Genomic DNA, 20146 nt, shown 5'->3' with positions numbered 1-20146 from the left:
TTTATTTTTATTGTTGTAAGAAGCCGCTGTGCTGTGGTGAGCGCACTGCGCTGTAAACCCGGCGGAGCTGATGTTGATTCCTGGCTGCACGGTGAATATCATTGGTGAGAAATTTCCCTGCCCTGTATCTGAACCTGTCCTGGTTCTCCGCTGGGGTGACTCAACCTTCAAAAAGAAATCACCCGACGCGGTGTGTATAAAGCATCAGTACTCGGGAGACAAAGGCGGATGTGCAATACACACATGTACCGTATGTCTGCACAAGCGGGTACTTCATGTGTATTTTTTTGGAGGATCGAGCCAGTGGTGGAAGTTCCTCATTCGTATGGCAGGAACCAGCATCGCTAAAGGGCACAACTACAGTTGGCTTCTCAAAAAGTAGTACTTGATTTATCGACACTGAGAAATGATGGGCTGCTTCGGTCCAGCCACGGTGTCTCAGTTGCTCTCAAAGTGTCTGCTTGGTGGAAATTCCACATTCCCATGACGAGGACAAGTATAACGATTGTTTTTTACCTGCAATACTGTTACATTTCGACAATTTTTATTTATTTATTTGTTAACTCTAGGCGAGATTTCAAGCCAAACATTGTTACCTTCTCAACTGGATCTTCACCAGACCTAAAATGTCACCACCGTTCCCGTCATCGACCCAGAGGAGGGACCACTCGCCTCTCACGCCGAGACTCGCGGTGTGAACGTGGCCACATCTCACGCATTTTACGGGCGTGATCATCTCTACTTTGACATACAGCGTTTTTGTTTTAAGCCAACCGTGACAATAACTTCTCACGCACATGACTTATAGCCAAAATCACGAGCATCACGATCCAGTCTCACCCAGCCACTAGCCCATCATGGCCAACATCACTGACGAATATCTGAACCGATCCTGGACCTCCCCTCGGTCGACTCAGCCTTAAATGAGTGCTTGGAGCGTTGTGTAAATATCAGGATTTTGAGAGACAAAGATGGCTGTGCGTGGCACTGGCCACTTCACCCCCATAGCGTGCTACGCCGGCTTTCATAAGGTGCCCGCTAACGGCACTTTGCCAGTCTGTTAAAGGCTATAAATTAAGTGCATGATTAGGTATCTGAGATTCGCACTCACGGCCAACATCAGTGACGAATATCTGAACCGGTCCTGAATGAACCTCCCACCTGGGTCGGCTCAGCCTTAAACGAGTGTCTGGCGCTGCGTGTAAACATTCGCGGAACTGGGGAGACAAAGGCGGCCGGGTGTGGTTGCTGGCCATAACTTCCTCACGTGCCGTTTTGGCCTTGATCGCTGCTCGCGATCAACATGTCGAGTTTGCGTGTCGACTCAGGGGTGGGGGGGTGGCGTTGTTCGTTGTTCGGTTTGTGTTGCCCCTGTGAACGCGTGGGCCCGGATAGCTCAGTCGGTAGAGCATCAGACTTTTAATCTGAGGGTCCAGGGTTCAAGTCCCTGTTCGGGCGGTTGTGTTTTTTATTTATTGTTGGAAGAAGCCGCTGCGCTGTGGTGAGCGCACTGCGCTGTAAACCCGGCGGAGCTGATGTTGATTCATACTCTTAGGTTTTTTCGGTAAAGTCACGTAAAAACCTAAGAGTATGAATCCTTGCAGTCACGAAAGCATCAAATCTAGAACTGATTTTGATTCCTGGCTGAACGGTGAATATCAGTGGTGAGAAATGTCCCTGCCCTGTATCTGAACCTGTCCTGGTTCTCCGCTGGGGTGACTCAACCGTAAAAAAATAAAATCACCCGACGCGGTGTGTATAAAGCATCAGTACTCGGGAGACAAAGGCGGATGTGCAATACACACATGTACCGTATGTCTGCACACGCGGGTACTTTATGTGTAGATTTGCAGGATCGAGCGAGTGGTGGAAATTCCTCATTCGTATGGCAGCAACCAGCATCGCTAAAGGGCACAACTACAGTTGACTTCTCAAAAGAGTACTTGATTTATCGACACTGAGAAATTATGGGCTGCTTCGGGTCAGCCACAGTGTCTCAGTTGCTCTAAAAGTTTCTGCTTGGTGGAACTTCCACATTCCCATGACGAGGACAAGTATGACGATGTTTATACCTAAAGTACGGTTGAATTTTCACAAAATGGTACTCAATTTATCGACCCGGGATTAAAAACCGTCCGTGGGGTGTTTTTATTTGTTCATTACAGGCAACATTTTCCGCCAAACATTGTTACCTTCTCAACTGGATCTTCACCAGACCTCAAATGTCACCACCGTTCCCGTCATCGACCCAGAGGAGGGACCACTCGCCTCTCACGCCGAGACTCGCGGTGTGAACGTGGCCACATCTCACGCATTTCACGGGCGTGATCATCTCTACTTTGATATACAGCATTTTTGTTTTAAGCCAACCGTGACAATAACTTCTCACGCACATGACTTATAGCCAAAATCACGAGCATCACGGTCCAGTCCCACACAGCCACGAGCCAATCTCACTCATGCAGTTTCTAGCCCATCATGGCCAACATCAGTGACGAATATCTGAATCGATCCTGGACCTTCCCTCGGTCGACTCAGCCTTAAACGAGTGCTTGGAGCGTTGTGTAGATATCAGGATTGGGGAGACAAAGGTGGCACTGACCACTTCACCCCCATCGCGTGTTGCTGCGCCGGCTTTCACAAGGTGCCCGCAAACGGCACTTTGCCAGTCTGTTAAAGGCTATAAATTAAGTGCATGATTAGGTATCTGAGATTTGCACTCACGGCCAACATCACTGACGAATATCTGAACCGGTCCTGAGTGAACCTCCCACCTGGGTCGGCTCAGCCTTAAACGAGTGCATGGCGCTGCGTGTAAACATTCGCGGAACTGGGGAGACAAAGGCGGCCGGGTGTGGTTGCTGGCCTTAACTTCCTCAAGTGCCGTTTTGGCCTTGGTCCGCTGCTCGCGATCAACATGTCGAGTTTGCGTGTCGACTCAGGGGTGGGGGAGGGGGGGGTTGTTCGTTGTTCGGTTTGTGTTGCCCCTGTGAACGCATGGGCCCGGATAGCTCAGTCGGTAGAGCATCAGACTTTTAATCTGAGGGTCCAGGGTTCAAGTCCCTGTTCGGGCGCTTGTGTTTTTATTTTTATTGTTGTAAGAAGCCGCTGCGCTTTTGTGAGCTGCTCTGCGCTGTAAACCCGGCGGAGCTGATGTTGATTCCTGGCTGAACGGTGAATATCAGTGGTGAGAAGTTTCCCTGCCCTGTATCTGAACCTGTCCTGGTTCTCCGCTGGGGTGACTCAACCTTAAAAAAATTAACCCGTAATAAGTATAACCCGTAACAATTAAACCCGTAAAAACAAAGTTTTTCACTATAAATCCTTAATATGCGTGGCGGCTAGAGTCCTCTCGTCCTCTGGCTTGAGATGGCTGCCACCTATGGGTCAGATGATTGCCTGCCACTATTAAGCAATTGGTAATTAAATATTTTAAAAAAATTCCCTAAACAGTGTAAAATTTCGGAAATCTTTTTTTCACGAAAATGAATTGTCACGCACAACGAGTCTGTGTGCAAAATGTCAGCTGGATTGGACCACGGGAAGTGGGTTAAAAACGACCGAAAGATTTGCACGGTCGTAAGCGCGCAAGCAAGCAAGTGAACTTAATATAAAAGATTTAAAAAATCACCCGACGCGGTGTGTATAAAGCATCAGTACTCGGGAGACAAAGGCGGATGTGCAATACACACATGTACCGTATGTCTGCACAAGCGGGTACTTTATGTGTATTTTTTTGGAGGATCGAGCCAGTGGTGGAAGTTCCTCATTCGTATGGCAGGAACCAGCATCGCTAAAGGGCACAACTACAGTTGGCTTCTCAAAAAGTAGTACTTGATTTATCGACACTGAGAAATGATGGGCTGCTTCGGTCCAGCCACGGTGTCTCAGTTGCTCTCAAAGTGTCTGCTTGGTGGAAATTCCACATTCCCATGACGAGGACAAGTATAACGATTGTTTTTTACCTGCAATACTGTTACATTTCGACAATTTTTATTTATTTATTTGTTAACTCTAGGCGAGATTTCAAGCCAAACATTGTTACCTTCTCAACTGGATCTTCACCAGACCTCAAATGTCACCACCGTTCCCGTCATCGACCCAGAGGAGGGACCACTCGCCTCTCACGCCGAGACTCGCGGTGTGAACGTGGCCACATCTCACGCATTTCACGGGCGTGATCATCTCTACTTTGACATACAGCGTTTTTGTTTTAAGCCAACCGTGACAATAACTTCTCACGCACATGACTTATAGCCAAAATCACGAGCATCACGATCCAGTCTCACCCAGCCACTAGCCCATCATGGCCAACATCACTGACGAATATCTGAACCGATCCTGGACCTCCCCTCGGTCGACTCAGCCTTAAATGAGTGCTTGGAGCGTTGTGTAAATATCAGGATTTTGAGAGACAAAGATGGCTGTGCGTGGCACTGGCCACTTCACCCCCATAGCGTGCTACGCCGGCTTTCATAAGGTGCCCGCTAACGGCACTTTGCCAGTCTGTTAAAGGCTATAAATTAAGTGCATGATTAGGTATCTGAGATTCGCACTCACGGCCAACATCAGTGACGAATATCTGAACCGGTCCTGAATGAACCTCCCACCTGGGTCGGCTCAGCCTTAAACGAGTGTCTGGCGCTGCGTGTAAACATTCGCGGAACTGGGGAGACAAAGGCGGCCGGGTGTGGTTGCTGGCCATAACTTCCTCACGTGCCGTTTTGGCCTTGATCGCTGCTCGCGATCAACATGTCGAGTTTGCGTGTCGACTCAGGGGTGGGGGGGTGGCGTTGTTCGTTGTTCGGTTTGTGTTGCCCCTGTGAACGCGTGGGCCCGGATAGCTCAGTCGGTAGAGCATCAGACTTTTAATCTGAGGGTCCAGGGTTCAAGTCCCTGTTCGGCGCTTGTGTTTTTTTATTTATTGTTGGAAGAAGCCGCTGCGCGGTGGTGAGCGCACTGCGCTGTAAACCCGGCGGAGCTGATGTTGATTCATACTCTAAGGTTTTTTCGGTAAAGTCACGTAAAAACCTAAGAGTATGAATCCTTGCAGTCACGAAAGCATCAAATCTAGAACTGATTTTGATTCCTGGCTGAACGGTGAATATCAGTGGTGAGAAATGTCCCTGCCCTGTATCTGAACCTGTCCTGGTTCTCCGCTGGGGTGACTCAACCGTAAAAAAATAAAATCACCCGACGCGGTGTGTATAAAGCATCAGTACTCGGGAGACAAAGGCGGATGTGCAATACACACATGTACCGTATGTCTGCACACGCGGGTACTTTATGTGTAGATTTGCAGGATCGAGCGAGTGGTGGAAATTCCTCATTCGTATGGCAGGAACCAGCATCGCTAAAGGGCACAACTACAGTTGGCTTCTCAAAAATAGTACTTGATTTATCGACACTGAGAAATGATGGGCTGCTTCGGTCCAGCCACAATGTCTCAGTTGCTCTGAAAGTGTCTGTTTGGTGGAACTTCCACATTCTGATGACGAGAACAAGTATGATGATTTTTATACCTAAAGTACGGTTGAATTTCCACAAAATGGTACTCAATTTATCGACCCGGGATAAAAAATGTCCTTGGGGTGTTTTTATTTGTTAATTTCAGGAGACATTTTCCGCCAAACATTGTTACCTTCTCAACTGGATCTTCACCAGACCTCAAATGTCACCACCGTTCCCGTCATCGACGCAGAGGAGGGACCACTCGCCTCTCACGCCGAGACTCGCGGTGTGAACGTGGCCACATCTCACGCATTTCACGGGCGTGATCATCTCTTCTTTGACGTACAGCATTTTTGTTTTAAGCCAACCGTGACAATAACTTCTCACGCACATGACTTGTAGCCAAAATCACGAGCATCACGATCCAGTTTCACCGCAGCCACTAGTCAATCTCACCCAGCCACTAGCCCATCATGGCCAACATCAGTGACGAATATCTGAATCGATCCTGGACCTTCCCTCGGTCGACTCAGCCTTAAACGAGTGCTTGGAGCGTTGTGTAAATATCAGCATTGGGGAGACAAAGGTGGCTGTGCGTGGCACTGGCCACTTCACCCCCATCGCGTGCTGCGCCGACTTTCATAAGGTGCCCGCTAACGGCACTTTGCCAGTCTGTTAAAGGCTGTAAATTAAGTGCATGATTAGGTATCTGAGATTTGCACTCACGGCCAACATCAGTGACGAATATCTAAACCGGTCCTGAATGAACCTCCCACCTGGGTCGGCTCAGCCTTAAACGAGTGCCTGGCGCTGTGTGTAAATATTCGCGGAACTGGGGAGACAAAGGCGGCCGGGTGTGGTTGCTGCCCATAACATCCTCACGTGCCGTTTTGGCCTTGGTCGCTGCTCGCGATCAACATGTCGAGTTTGCGTGTCGACTCAGGGGGGGGTGGCGTTGTTCGTTGTTCCGTTTGTGTTGCCCTTGTGAACGCATGGGCCCGGATAGCTCAGTCGGTAGAGCATCAGACTTTTAATCTGAGGGTCCAGGGTTCAAGTCCCTGTTCGGGCGCTTGTGTTTTTTATTTTTATTGTTGTAAGAAGCCGCTGTGCTGTGGTGAGCGCACTGCGCTGTAAACCCGGCGGAGCTGATGTTGATTCCTGGCTGAACGGTGAATATCAGTGGTGAGAAATGTCCCTGCCTTGTATCTGAACCTGTCCTGGTTCTCCGCTGGGGTGACTCAACCTTCAAAAAGAAATCACCCGACGCGGTGTGTATAAAGCATCAGTATTCGGGAGACAAAGGCGGATGTGCAATACACACATGTACCGTATGTCTGCACAAGCGGGTACTTCATGTGTATTTTTTTGGAGGATCGAGCCAGTGGTGGAAGTTCCTCATTCGTATGGCAGGAACCAGCATCGCTAAAGGGCACAACTACAGTTGGCTTCTCAAAAAGTAGTACTTGATTTATCGACACTGAGAAATGATGGGCTGCTTCGGTCCAGCCACGGTGTCTCAGTTGCTCTCAAAGTGTCTGCTTGGTGGAAATTCCACATTCCCATGACGAGGACAAGTATGACGATGTTTATACCTAAAGTACGGTTGAATTTCCACAAAATGGTACTCAATTTATCGACCCGGGATAAAAAATGTCCGTTGGAGTGTTTTTATTTGTTAATTTCAGGCGACATTTCAAGCCAAACATTGTTACCTTCTCAACTGGATCTTCACCAGACCTCAAATGTCACCACCGTTCCCGTCATCGACCCAGAGGAGGGACCATTCGCCTCTCACGCCGAGACTCGCGGTGTGAACGTGGCCACATCTCACGCATTTCACGGGCGTGATCATCTCTACTTTGATGTACAGCATTTTTGTTTTAAGCCAACCGTGACAATAACTTCTCACGCACATGACTTACAGCCAAAATCACGAGCATCACGATCCAGTCTCATACAGCCACTAGCCCATCATGGCCAACATCAGTGACGAATATCTGAATCGATCCTGGACCTTCCCTCGGTCGACTCAGCCTTAAATGAGTGCTTGGAGCGTTGTGTAAATATCAGGATTTTGAGAGACAAAGATGGCTGTGCGTGGCACTGGCCACTTCACCCCCATCGCGTGCTACGCCGGCTTTCATAAGGTGCCCGCTAACGGCACTTTGCCAGTCTGTTAAAGGCTATAAATTAAGTGCATGATTAGGTGTGTGAGATTTGCACTCACGGCCAACATCAGTGACGAATATCTGAACCGGTCCTGAATGAACCTCCCACCTGGGTCGGCTCAGCCTCAAACGAGTGCCTGGCGCTGCGTGTAAACATTCGCAGAACTGGGGAGACAAAGGCGGCCGGGTGTGGTAGCTGGCCATAACTTCCTCACGTGCCGTTTTGGCCTTGATCGCTGCTCGCGATCAACATGTCGAGTTTGCGTGTCGACTCAGGGGTGGGGGGGTGGCGTTGTTCGTTGTTCGGTTTGTGTTGCCCCTGTGAACGCATGGGCCCGGATAGCTCAGTCGGTAGAGCATCAGACTTTTAATCTGAGAGTCCAGGGTTCAAGTCCCTGTTCGGGCGCTTGTGTTTTTTTATTTAATTGTTGTAAGAAGCCACTGCACTGTGATGAGCGCACTGCGCTGTAAACCCGGCGGAGCTGATGTTGATTCCTGGCTGCACGGTGAATATCAGTGGTGAGAAATGTCCCTGCCCTGTATCTGAACCTGCCCTGGTTCTCCGCTGGGGTGACTCAACCTTCAAAAAAATTAACCCGTAAAAACAAAGTTTTTCACTATAAATGCTTTATATGCGTGGCGGCTCGAGTCCTCTCGTCCTCTGGCTTGAGATGGCTGCCACCTATGGGTCAGATGATTGCGTGCCACCATAAAGCAATTGGTAATTAAATATTTAAAAAAATTCCTAAAAAGTGTAAAGTTATGGAAAAAAAACTTTTCACGAAAATAAATTGTCACGCACAACGAGTCTGTGTGCAAAATGTCAGCTCGATTGGATCACGGGAAGTGGGTTAAAAAACGACCGAACGATTTGCACGGTCCAAAGCAAGCAAGCGAACTTAATATAAAGGATTTAAAAAAGAAATCACCCGAGCATCAGTACTCGGGAGACAAAGGCGGATGTGCAATACACACATGTACCGTATGTCTGCACAAGCGGGTACTTTACGTGTATTTTTTGGAGGATCGAGCGAGTGGTGGAAATTCCTCATTCGTATGGCAGGAACCTGCATCGCTAAAGGGCACAACTACACTTGGCTTCTCAAAAAGAGTACTTGATTTATCGACACTGAGAAATGATGGGCTGCTTCGGTCCAGCCACAGTGTCTCAGTTGCTCTAAAAGTTTCTGCTTGGTGCAACTTCCACATTCCCATGACGAGGACAAGTATAACGATTGTTTTTTACCTGCAATACTGTTACATTTCGACAATTTTTATTTATTTATTTGTTAACTCTAGGCGAGATTTCAAGCCAAACATTGTTACCTTCTCAACTGGATCTTCACCAGACCTCAAATGTCACCACCGTTCCCGTCATCGACCCAGAGGAGGGACCACTCGCCTCTCACGCCGAGACTCGCGGTGTGAACGTGGCCACATCTCACGCATTTCACGTGCGTGATCATCTCTACTTTGATATACAGCATTTTTGTTTTAAGCCAACCGTGACAATCACTTCTCACGCACATGACTTATAGCCAAAATCACGAGCATCACGATCCAGTCTCACCCAGCCACGAGCCAATCTCACCCAGCCACTAGCCCATCATGGCCAACATCAGTGACGAATATCTGAATCGATCCTGGACCTTCCCCAGGTCGACTCAGCCTTAAATGAGTGCTTGGAGCGTTGTGTAAATATCAGCATTGGGGAGACAAAGGTGGCTGTGCGTGGCACTGGCCACTTCACCCCCATCGCGTGCTGCGCCGGCTTTCATAAAGTGCCCGCTAACGGCACTTTCCCAGTCTGTTAAAGGCTATAAATTAAGTGCATGATTAGGTATCTGAGATTTGCACTCACGGCCAACATCACTGACGAATATCTGAACCGGTCCTGAATGAACCTCTCACCTGGGTCGGTTCAGCCTTAAACGAGTGTCTGGCGCTGCGTGTAAACATTCGCGGAACTGGGGAGACAAAGGCGGCCGGGTGTGGTTGCTGGCCATAACTTCCTCACGTGCGGTTTTTGCCTTGATCGCTGCTCGCGATCAACATGTCGAGTTTGCGTGTCGACTCACGGGGGGGTGGCGTTGTTCGTTGTTCCATTTGTGTTGCCCTTGTGAACGCATGGGCCCGGATAGCTCAGTCGGTAGAGCATCAGACTTTTATTCTGAGGGTCCAGGCTTCAAGTCCCTGTTCGGGCGCTTGTGTTTTTTATTTTTATTGTTGTAAGAAGCCGCTGTGCTGTGGTGAGCGCACTGCGCTGTAAACCCGGCGGAGCTGATGTTGATTCCTGGCTGCACGGTGAATATCATTGGTGAGAAATTTCCCTGCCCTGTATCTGAACCTGTCCTGGTTCTCCGCTGGGGTGACTCAACCTTCAAAAAGAAATCACCCGACGCGGTGTGTATAAAGCATCAGTACTCGGGAGACAAAGGCGGATGTGCAATACACACATGTACCGTATGTCTGCACAAGCGGGTACTTCATGTGTATTTTTTTGGAGGATCGAGCCAGTGGTGGAAGTTCCTCATTCGTATGGCAGGAACCAGCATCGCTAAAGGGCACAACTACAGTTGGCTTCTCAAAAAGTAGTACTTGATTTATCGACACTGAGAAATGATGGGCTGCTTCGGTCCAGCCACGGTGTCTCAGTTGCTCTCAAAGTGTCTGCTTGGTGGAAATTCCACATTCCCATGACGAGGACAAGTATAACGATTGTTTTTTACCTGCAATACTGTTACATTTCGACAATTTTTATTTATTTATTTGTTAACTCTAGGCGAGATTTCAAGCCAAACATTGTTACCTTCTCAACTGGATCTTCACCAGACCTAAAATGTCACCACCGTTCCCGTCATCGACCCAGAGGAGGGACCACTCGCCTCTCACGCCGAGACTCGCGGTGTGAACGTGGCCACATCTCACGCATTTTACGGGCGTGATCATCTCTACTTTGACATACAGCATTTTTGTTTTAAGCCAACCGTGACGATAACTTCTCACACACAATGACTTATAGCCAAAATCACGAGCATCACGATCCAGTCTCATACAGCCACTAGCCCATCATGGCCAACATCAGTGACGAATATCTGAATCGATCCTGGACCTTCCCTCGGTCGACTCAGCCTGAAATGAGTGCTTGGAGCGTTGTGTAAATATCAGGATTGGGGAGACAAATGTGGCTGTGCGTGGCACTGGCCACTTCACCCCCATCGCGTGCTGCGCCGACTTTCATAAGGTGCCCGCTAACGGCACTTTCCCAGTCTGTTACAGGCTGTAAATTAAGTGCATGATTAGGTATCTGAGATTTGCACTCACGGTCAACGTCACTGACGAATATCTGAACCGGTCCTGAATGAACCTCCCACCTGGGTCGGCTCAGCCTTAAACGAGTGCCTGGCGCTGCGTGTAAACATTCGCGGAACTGGGGAGACAAAGGCGGCCGGGTGTGGTTGCTGCCCATAACTTCCTCACGTGCCGTTTTGGCCTTGGTCGCTGCTCGCGATCAACATGTCGAGTTTGCGTGTCGACTCAGGGGTGGGGGGGTGGCGTTGTTCGTTGTTCGGTTTGTGTTGCCCCTGTGAATGCGTGGGCCCGGATAGCTCAGTCGGTAGAGCATCAGACTTTTAATCTGAGGGTCCAGGGTTCAAGTCCCTGTTCGGGCGCTTGTGTTTTTTATTTTTATTGTTGTAAGAAGCCGCTGTGCTGTGGTGAGCGCACTGCGCTGTAAACCCGGCGGAGCTGATGTTGATTCCTGGCTGAACGGTGAATATCAGTGGTGAGAAATGTCCCTGCCTTGTATCTGAACCTGTCCTGGTTCTCCGCTGGGGTGACTCAACCTTCAAAAAGAAATCACCCGACGCGGTGTGTATAAAGCATCAGTATTCGGGAGACAAAGGCGGATGTGCAATACACACATGTACCGTATGTCTGCACAAGCGGGTACTTCATGTGTATTTTTTTGGAGGATCGAGCCAGTGGTGGAAGTTCCTCATTCGTATGGCAGGAACCAGCATCGCTAAAGGGCACAACTACAGTTGGCTTCTCAAAAAGTAGTACTTGATTTATCGACACTGAGAAATGATGGGCTGCTTCGGTCCAGCCACGGTGTCTCAGTTGCTCTCAAAGTGTCTGCTTGGTGGAAATTCCACATTCCCATGACGAGGACAAGTATGACGATGTTTATACCTAAAGTACGGTTGAATTTCCACAAAATGGTACTCAATTTATCGACCCGGGATAAAAAATGTCCGTTGGAGTGTTTTTATTTGTTAATTTCAGGCGACATTTCAAGCCAAACATTGTTACCTTCTCAACTGGATCTTCACCAGACCTCAAATGTCACCACCGTTCCCGTCATCGACCCAGAGGAGGGACCATTCGCCTCTCACGCCGAGACTCGCGGTGTGAACGTGGCCACATCTCACGCATTTCACGGGCGTGATCATCTCTACTTTGATGTACAGCATTTTTGTTTTAAGCCAACCGTGACAATAACTTCTCACGCACATGACTTACAGCCAAAATCACGAGCATCACGATCCAGTCTCATACAGCCACTAGCCCATCATGGCCAACATCAGTGACGAATATCTGAATCGATCCTGGACCTTCCCTCGGTCGACTCAGCCTTAAATGAGTGCTTGGAGCGTTGTGTAAATATCAGGATTTTGAGAGACAAAGATGGCTGTGCGTGGCACTGGCCACTTCACCCCCATCGCGTGCTACGCCGGCTTTCATAAGGTGCCCGCTAACGGCACTTTGCCAGTCTGTTAAAGGCTATAAATTAAGTGCATGATTAGGTGTGTGAGATTTGCACTCACGGCCAACATCAGTGACGAATATCTGAACCGGTCCTGAATGAACCTCCCACCTGGGTCGGCTCAGCCTCAAACGAGTGCCTGGCGCTGCGTGTAAACATTCGCAGAACTGGGGAGACAAAGGCGGCCGGGTGTGGTAGCTGGCCATAACTTCCTCACGTGCCGTTTTGGCCTTGATCGCTGCTCGCGATCAACATGTCGAGTTTGCGTGTCGACTCAGGGGTGGGGGGGTGGCGTTGTTCGTTGTTCGGTTTGTGTTGCCCCTGTGAACGCATGGGCCCGGATAGCTCAGTCGGTAGAGCATCAGACTTTTAATCTGAGAGTCCAGGGTTCAAGTCCCTGTTCGGGCGCTTGTGTTTTTTTATTTAATTGTTGTAAGAAGCCACTGCACTGTGATGAGCGCACTGCGCTGTAAACCCGGCGGAGCTGATGTTGATTCCTGGCTGCACGGTGAATATCAGTGGTGAGAAATGTCCCTGCCCTGTATCTGAACCTGCCCTGGTTCTCCGCTGGGGTGACTCAACCTTCAAAAAAATTAACCCGTAAAAACAAAGTTTTTCACTATAAATGCTTTATATGCGTGGCGGCTCGAGTCCTCTCGTCCTCTGGCTTGAGATGGCTGCCACCTATGGGTCAGATGATTGCGTGCCACCATAAAGCAATTGGTAATTAAATATTTAAAAAAATTCCTAAAAAGTGTAAAGTTATGGAAAAAAAACTTTTCACGAAAATAAATTGTCACGCACAACGAGTCTGTGTGCAAAATGTCAGCTCGATTGGATCACGGGAAGTGGGTTAAAAAACGACCGAACGATTTGCACGGTCCAAAGCAAGCAAGCGAACTTAATATAAAGGATTTAAAAAAGAAATCACCCGAGCATCAGTACTCGGGAGACAAAGGCGGATGTGCAATACACACATGTACCGTATGTCTGCACAAGCGGGTACTTTACGTGTATTTTTTGGAGGATCGAGCGAGTGGTGGAAATTCCTCATTCGTATGGCAGGAACCTGCATCGCTAAAGGGCACAACTACACTTGGCTTCTCAAAAAGAGTACTTGATTTATCGACACTGAGAAATGATGGGCTGCTTCGGTCCAGCCACAGTGTCTCAGTTGCTCTAAAAGTTTCTGCTTGGTGCAACTTCCACATTCCCATGACGAGGACAAGTATAACGATTGTTTTTTACCTGCAATACTGTTACATTTCGACAATTTTTATTTATTTATTTGTTAACTCTAGGCGAGATTTCAAGCCAAACATTGTTACCTTCTCAACTGGATCTTCACCAGACCTCAAATGTCACCACCGTTCCCGTCATCGACCCAGAGGAGGGACCACTCGCCTCTCACGCCGAGACTCGCGGTGTGAACGTGGCCACATCTCACGCATTTCACGTGCGTGATCATCTCTACTTTGATATACAGCATTTTTGTTTTAAGCCAACCGTGACAATCACTTCTCACGCACATGACTTATAGCCAAAATCACGAGCATCACGATCCAGTCTCACCCAGCCACGAGCCAATCTCACCCAGCCACTAGCCCATCATGGCCAACATCAGTGACGAATATCTGAATCGATCCTGGACCTTCCCCAGGTCGACTCAGCCTTAAATGAGTGCTTGGAGCGTTGTGTAAATATCAGCATTGGGGAGACAAAGGTGGCTGTGCGTGGCACTGGCCACTTCACCCCCATCGCGTGCTGCGCCGGCTTTCATAAAGTGCCCGCTAACGGCACTTTCCCAGTCTGTTAAAGGCTATAAATTAAGTGCATGATTAGGTATCTGAGATTTGCACTCACGGCCAACATCACTGACGAATATCTGAACCGGTCCTGAATGAACCTCTCACCTGGGTCGGTTCAGCCTTAAACGAGTGTCTGGCGCTGCGTGTAAACATTCGCGGAACTGGGGAGACAAAGGCGGCCGGGTGTGGTTGCTGGCCATAACTTCCTCACGTGCGGTTTTTGCCTTGATCGCTGCTCGCGATCAACATGTCGAGTTTGCGTGTCGACTCACGGGGGGGTGGCGTTGTTCGTTGTTCCATTTGTGTTGCCCTTGTGAACGCATGGGCCCGGATAGCTCAGTCGGTAGAGCATCAGACTTTTATTCTGAGGGTCCAGGCTTCAAGTCCCTGTTCGGGCGCTTGTGTTTTTTATTTTTATTGTTGTAAGAAGCCGCTGTGCTGTGGTGAGCGCACTGCGCTGTAAACCCGGCGGAGCTGATGTTGATTCCTGGCTGCACGGTGAATATCATTGGTGAGAAATTTCCCTGCCCTGTATCTGAACCTGTCCTGGTTCTCCGCTGGGGTGACTCAACCTTCAAAAAGAAATCACCCGACGCGGTGTGTATAAAGCATCAGTACTCGGGAGACAAAGGCGGATGTGCAATACACACATGTACCGTATGTCTGCACAAGCGGGTACTTCATGTGTATTTTTTTGGAGGATCGAGCCAGTGGTGGAAGTTCCTCATTCGTATGGCAGGAACCAGCATCGCTAAAGGGCACAACTACAGTTGGCTTCTCAAAAAGTAGTACTTGATTTATCGACACTGAGAAATGATGGGCTGCTTCGGTCCAGCCACGGTGTCTCAGTTGCTCTCAAAGTGTCTGCTTGGTGGAAATTCCACATTCCCATGACGAGGACAAGTATAACGATTGTTTTTTACCTGCAATACTGTTACATTTCGACAATTTTTATTTATTTATTTGTTAACTCTAGGCGAGATTTCAAGCCAAACATTGTTACCTTCTCAACTGGATCTTCACCAGACCTAAAATGTCACCACCGTTCCCGTCATCGACCCAGAGGAGGGACCACTCGCCTCTCACGCCGAGACTCGCGGTGTGAACGTGGCCACATCTCACGCATTTTACGGGCGTGATCATCTCTACTTTGACATACAGCATTTTTGTTTTAAGCCAACCGTGACGATAACTTCTCACACACAATGACTTATAGCCAAAATCACGAGCATCACGATCCAGTCTCATACAGCCACTAGCCCATCATGGCCAACATCAGTGACGAATATCTGAATCGATCCTGGACCTTCCCTCGGTCGACTCAGCCTGAAATGAGTGCTTGGAGCGTTGTGTAAATATCAGGATTGGGGAGACAAATGTGGCTGTGCGTGGCACTGGCCACTTCACCCCCATCGCGTGCTGCGCCGACTTTCATAAGGTGCCCGCTAACGGCACTTTCCCAGTCTGTTACAGGCTGTAAATTAAGTGCATGATTAGGTATCTGAGATTTGCACTCACGGTCAACGTCACTGACGAATATCTGAACCGGTCCTGAATGAACCTCCCACCTGGGTCGGCTCAGCCTTAAACGAGTGCCTGGCGCTGCGTGTAAACATTCGCGGAACTGGGGAGACAAAGGCGGCCGGGTGTGGTTGCTGCCCATAACTTCCTCACGTGCCGTTTTGGCCTTGGTCGCTGCTCGCGATCAACATGTCGAGTTTGCGTGTCGACTCAGGGGTGGGGGGGTGGCGTTGTTCGTTGTTCGGTTTGTGTTGCCCCTGTGAATGCGTGGGCCCGGATAGCTCAGTCGGTAGAGCATCAGACTTTTAATCTGAGGGTCCAGGGTTCAAGTCCCTGTTCGGGCGCTTGTGCTTTTTATTTTTTGTTGTAAGAAGTCGCTGCGCTGTGGTGAGCGCACTGCGCTGTAAACCCGGCGGAGCTGATGTTGATTCCTGGCTGCACGGTGAATATCAGTGGTGAGGAATGTCCCTTGCCCTGTATCTGAACCTGGGTGGTTTCGAAGGACAAAATAATTCACTTATTTAGCCCACCGGTGTGCCGTAGAGAGAATCAACAGCATTTTAAAATTTGAGTAGTAGTCCGACGTTTCGCTGATAATTACAATCAGCTTCATCGGGCACCCCGGTGGCCTAAAGAAGTGAATTATTTTGTCCTTTGAAAAACGTGACAAATTTTTTTACCGTTTGGCCGTGTTGGGTGGTGGAGGGTTACGACAAAATTTATAAATAACGCGATCTGACCCAAAAACCTTTATTATGAATATTTGTTTATTGTTGTAGCATCACGATCCAGTGTCTCACACAGCCACTCGTCAATCTCACGTGCATAACTCGCCATGCTCTTTGATTCTTTCGGTAAAGTCACGTATGTAGAAAAAATAGAAAAAAAATTAAATAGATCACGATCGCCATACAAGCAACCGTCTTCACTCCCACCTGAAGACGGTTGCTTCTACGGCGATCGAAACGTCGTGATTTATTTTTATTTGGTTACCTCCGTGACTTAACCGAAAGAACCAAAGAGTGTGGATTCCTGCAGTCACGAAAGCTTCAAATCAAGATTGAACCGTGCAATGTGGTCTAGATACAGGATTAGTATATTACTCACCACTGATGTTTACCGTGGCCAGAAATCGAACTCAGGTTCGCTGTGTTTATAGCGTCATGCGCGAACCACTGCGCCACCGCTCCTTATATGTATATAAAACATATTTTAAAAAAAATAATAAAAGTAGCGCCCGAACAGGGACTTGAACCCTGGACCCTCAGATTAAAAGTCTGATGCTCTACCGACTGAGCTATCCGGGCTCACGCAATTCGCCCGCGTGGAGTATTGTCACAAATATGGAACACACACCACCACACTTTGGTTAGTCGTGAACATGAACTTTGCATTGACTTGCGTTTGGAAAGTATGCTGCTATTAAACTTAAAAGTGTTAATTTTAATTTGGAGCTTTCGTGACTGCAGGAATTACTCTTTGGTTCTTTCGGTAAGGTCACGTATAGATTTAAAATAATAAATTAAATACTAGCATGCGACGTTTCGATTGCAACACAAGCAATCGTCATCAGGTATAAATGAAATAGAAACACAAATCTAGTATACTTAGAAATGGAATGTAATACAACAGAGAGTCGGATAACATAACAGTCAACACCCTACCTGGTTGATTACGTTCTTCCTGAGAATGTAATCGAAACGTCGTATGCTAGTATTTAATTTATTATTTTATCTTTATACGTGACTTTACCGAAAGAACCAAAGAGTAATTAAAAGTGTTAATATGCCAAAATGGTCAAACTGCCAATTTTTTTTTTTACAATTTCAAAATGTCCCTATGCTTCTCGAATGATTTGCATGCAAGAACATGTTTTGACAGGTTTATTTATGTAACATCCACAGGACAAAGATGTACATTTCCAGTCCAACGTCATCAACCATCAATCGTCACCATCGTCATCTTCCTTCCATCTTCTTGTGGTCGATTAAAAATAGCACACGCTCACCACTTTCTGGAAATAGAACAGAGTTTTTGTTGTTGTTAAACTGGTCCCCTCGGCACAAGAATGTGGAATTTCCGCTGCTAGTTCGGGAGACACCCGCTGAGACAAACGCTGCAACACACTCGTACGAATGACCGTCCAGTAGTGTGTACACAAATGTGTTCGCTTCATCTACAGGCCTTTGTCAATCCACTGCTGGATGAAGACCTCCCCACGCTGTTGTTGGTCAAGGAGAAGGGGGGGGGGGATGTTTGACCATACTTCACCACGCTTGTCAGTGCGGATTAAAGGCGGACGGGGGTGTGTGGATGGAGGAGCCTAGTACCGGTTCAGATATCCCTTGCCACTGATCCTTTTTTTATTTTTACCAGCTAAAGGCTTGAGCCACGTAGCTCTTTTGCAGAAGCGACATGGCCACAAATGACATCACAAACAAGTGGCTTATCACGTGCCAATGTATAGCAGCCACATACTCAGCGGACGATTCTATAATGCGGAGGGAAAACCCAGACGACCCGGAGACAAAAAATCCACGCGACCACGGGGAAAACAGAGAGAGAGACACGCAAACTCCAAATATACCGCTATCGTCAGGGTCGTGGTTTTAACCCACGAACTCGTGTCTACCAGGCGAGGTAGTGAACATCTCGCCACCGCATCGAACTCAATGTGGCCGTGAAAACTCGTGTTTGTATAACGTCTTCAGACGCAGTCGAATTCACACCAGAGGTCGCAACCGGGTACCCGGTACTCGCAACCGGGTACCCGGTACCCGCACCCTACCCGATACCCGGCTACTCGTACCCGGCCGGGTACGGGTACCCATTTGCGACCCTGGTGCGGCCGGGTACGGGTAAGGAATCAAAACCCGTTTGCGACCTCTGCTTCAGACGCAGTCGAATTCACACACCTCATTCCAGTTGGACCAGTACTGGATCAGACGCCTATTTGCTGTACTGCACTGCCCTCTGCAGACACGTTCTCGCCACAGCAGGTGAGCGTCCAACACGTGCTCACGATCCATCGATTGTACTCGCGATTCATCAGGAACACACGCGTGGCAGTATGTATTGGATTGTGCGGGTAATAATCGATGTTGTTTTCGAACGGCAAATGAGCTTCGGTTTGGTGGCTGTGCTTCGAACCCGGCCACTTCATTTCGGTTCCTGGTCACACGGCCAACATCAGTGGAGTGAAATTGAGATCGGTCCTGGGTGTTTCACCGACATGCATTGATCAGGTGGTGAAGTAATCTAGCAGTGGATCGACAAAGAGCTGTGGCGATATATTTAATTCTAGATTTGAAGCTTTTGTGACTGCAAGGATTTTTATTTTATTTTTTATTAATTTTAATTTTTTACCTACGTGAGTTTACCGAAAAAACCTAGGAATATGTATACATATCCTTGATGCGGGTTTCAGTTTTCTGTATTTACGTTTGTAGGTGTTGTGGTTTAAGTAAAAAAAATATCGGCAGCCTAAGCAAGGTATTTCACGAAAATATATTTTTAGCTCATCGGATTTCTCCAATATGAATATTCTGATTCTGGATAGGGGGGCCGCTATGCGCAAAAGATAGGTGTGGCCACGAGAGGGTATTCCAACAAAATCCGTACTATACTCTTAGTTTTTTTCGGTAAAGTCACGTAGATAAAAAAATGAAATTAGAAATTAATAAAAATAAAACAATAAAAATCACGATTTGCAGCAAATCTGGCTGTGACGGTCCCTCCCACCTGATGACGGAGACTTGTGTTGCCTCCGAAACGTAGTGATTTTTATTGTTTTATTTTTTATTCATTTTAATTTCATTTTTTTACCTACGTGACTTTACCGAAAGAACTAAGAGTATGAATCCTTGCAGTCACGAAAGCTTCAAATCTAGAAAAAAATCCGTACTCCCCTATTCACCAACCAGCTTTGACCAGCTTGAGTATGGCCATATATACCTCACGGCGTGTAAAACGTAGGGAGGACTAAACAGCGGTCGATTATTTTTAAGTGAAATATTTCCCGGTGGCTTTCCAACATCTCCCCCCACCACCACCACCACCGCCACCGCCACATCGGGCGGGGAGAATATTTTCCAGTTCCGGCTGATACGGTTTAGAATTTTCTTTGCCCACACTGCGTGCTTCAGCAACCCACCAACCCCACAAGATCAAGATCAACGTGGGAGCTTCCAGACCGCCCGTGCCCACTTCCACCCACATGCTTCCTACATCCGGTTACTCACACCCACCTCCACGTGTTTCCGGTTTTTAAACCCCCCCCCCCTTCTCTGTGACGTCATTTCCGAATCCGGTCTGTCGATCTCTCGCACCGCCCCCACTCTCTCGCACAGCACGCGACTTCCGGTTCCGGTATTTGTTCGGTTTTTTTTTTTGCCCCTCCCACTACCGGCATGCGAACTTCCGGATCCGGT

The 20146-nt window shown here is 48.2% G+C and overlaps 1 protein-coding gene and 11 non-coding genes across 12 annotated transcripts in view; 11 read left to right on the top strand and 1 right to left on the bottom strand.

Moving 5' to 3' along the window:
• LOC133340837 (sarcoplasmic reticulum histidine-rich calcium-binding protein-like) overlaps positions 1–20146 on the top strand; it is a 316152-nt gene that overhangs the window by 125251 nt on the left and 170755 nt on the right. The gene's annotated exons all lie outside the window — the stretch shown is intronic.
• On the top strand, positions 1386–1458 carry TRNAK-UUU (transfer RNA lysine (anticodon UUU)). The gene has a single exon. It is a non-coding gene; the product is annotated as a tRNA-Lys (tRNA).
• TRNAK-UUU (transfer RNA lysine (anticodon UUU)) lies at positions 3002–3074 on the top strand. The gene has a single exon. It is a non-coding gene; the product is annotated as a tRNA-Lys (tRNA).
• On the top strand, positions 4835–4908 carry TRNAK-UUU (transfer RNA lysine (anticodon UUU)). Its single transcript has one exon. It is a non-coding gene; the product is annotated as a tRNA-Lys (tRNA).
• On the top strand, positions 6448–6520 carry TRNAK-UUU (transfer RNA lysine (anticodon UUU)). Its single transcript has one exon. It is a non-coding gene; the product is annotated as a tRNA-Lys (tRNA).
• On the top strand, positions 7953–8025 carry TRNAK-UUU (transfer RNA lysine (anticodon UUU)). Its single transcript has one exon. It is a non-coding gene; the product is annotated as a tRNA-Lys (tRNA).
• Positions 9751–9823, top strand: TRNAK-UUU (transfer RNA lysine (anticodon UUU)). The gene has a single exon. It is a non-coding gene; the product is annotated as a tRNA-Lys (tRNA).
• TRNAK-UUU (transfer RNA lysine (anticodon UUU)) lies at positions 11218–11290 on the top strand. Its single transcript has one exon. It is a non-coding gene; the product is annotated as a tRNA-Lys (tRNA).
• Positions 12723–12795, top strand: TRNAK-UUU (transfer RNA lysine (anticodon UUU)). The gene has a single exon. It is a non-coding gene; the product is annotated as a tRNA-Lys (tRNA).
• Positions 14521–14593, top strand: TRNAK-UUU (transfer RNA lysine (anticodon UUU)). Its single transcript has one exon. It is a non-coding gene; the product is annotated as a tRNA-Lys (tRNA).
• Positions 15988–16060, top strand: TRNAK-UUU (transfer RNA lysine (anticodon UUU)). Its single transcript has one exon. It is a non-coding gene; the product is annotated as a tRNA-Lys (tRNA).
• On the bottom strand, positions 16951–17023 carry TRNAK-UUU (transfer RNA lysine (anticodon UUU)). The gene has a single exon. It is a non-coding gene; the product is annotated as a tRNA-Lys (tRNA).

The sequence above is a fragment of the Lethenteron reissneri genome, chromosome 10 (assembly GCF_015708825.2).
Source record: "Lethenteron reissneri isolate LAM-NWPU_2019-01 chromosome 10, ASM1570882v1, whole genome shotgun sequence".
NCBI classification, from domain to species: domain Eukaryota; kingdom Metazoa; phylum Chordata; class Hyperoartia; order Petromyzontiformes; family Petromyzontidae; genus Lethenteron; species Lethenteron reissneri.
The sequence above is the reverse complement of the archived record's forward strand: the minus strand, read 5'-3'. Positions and strand labels throughout refer to the sequence as shown.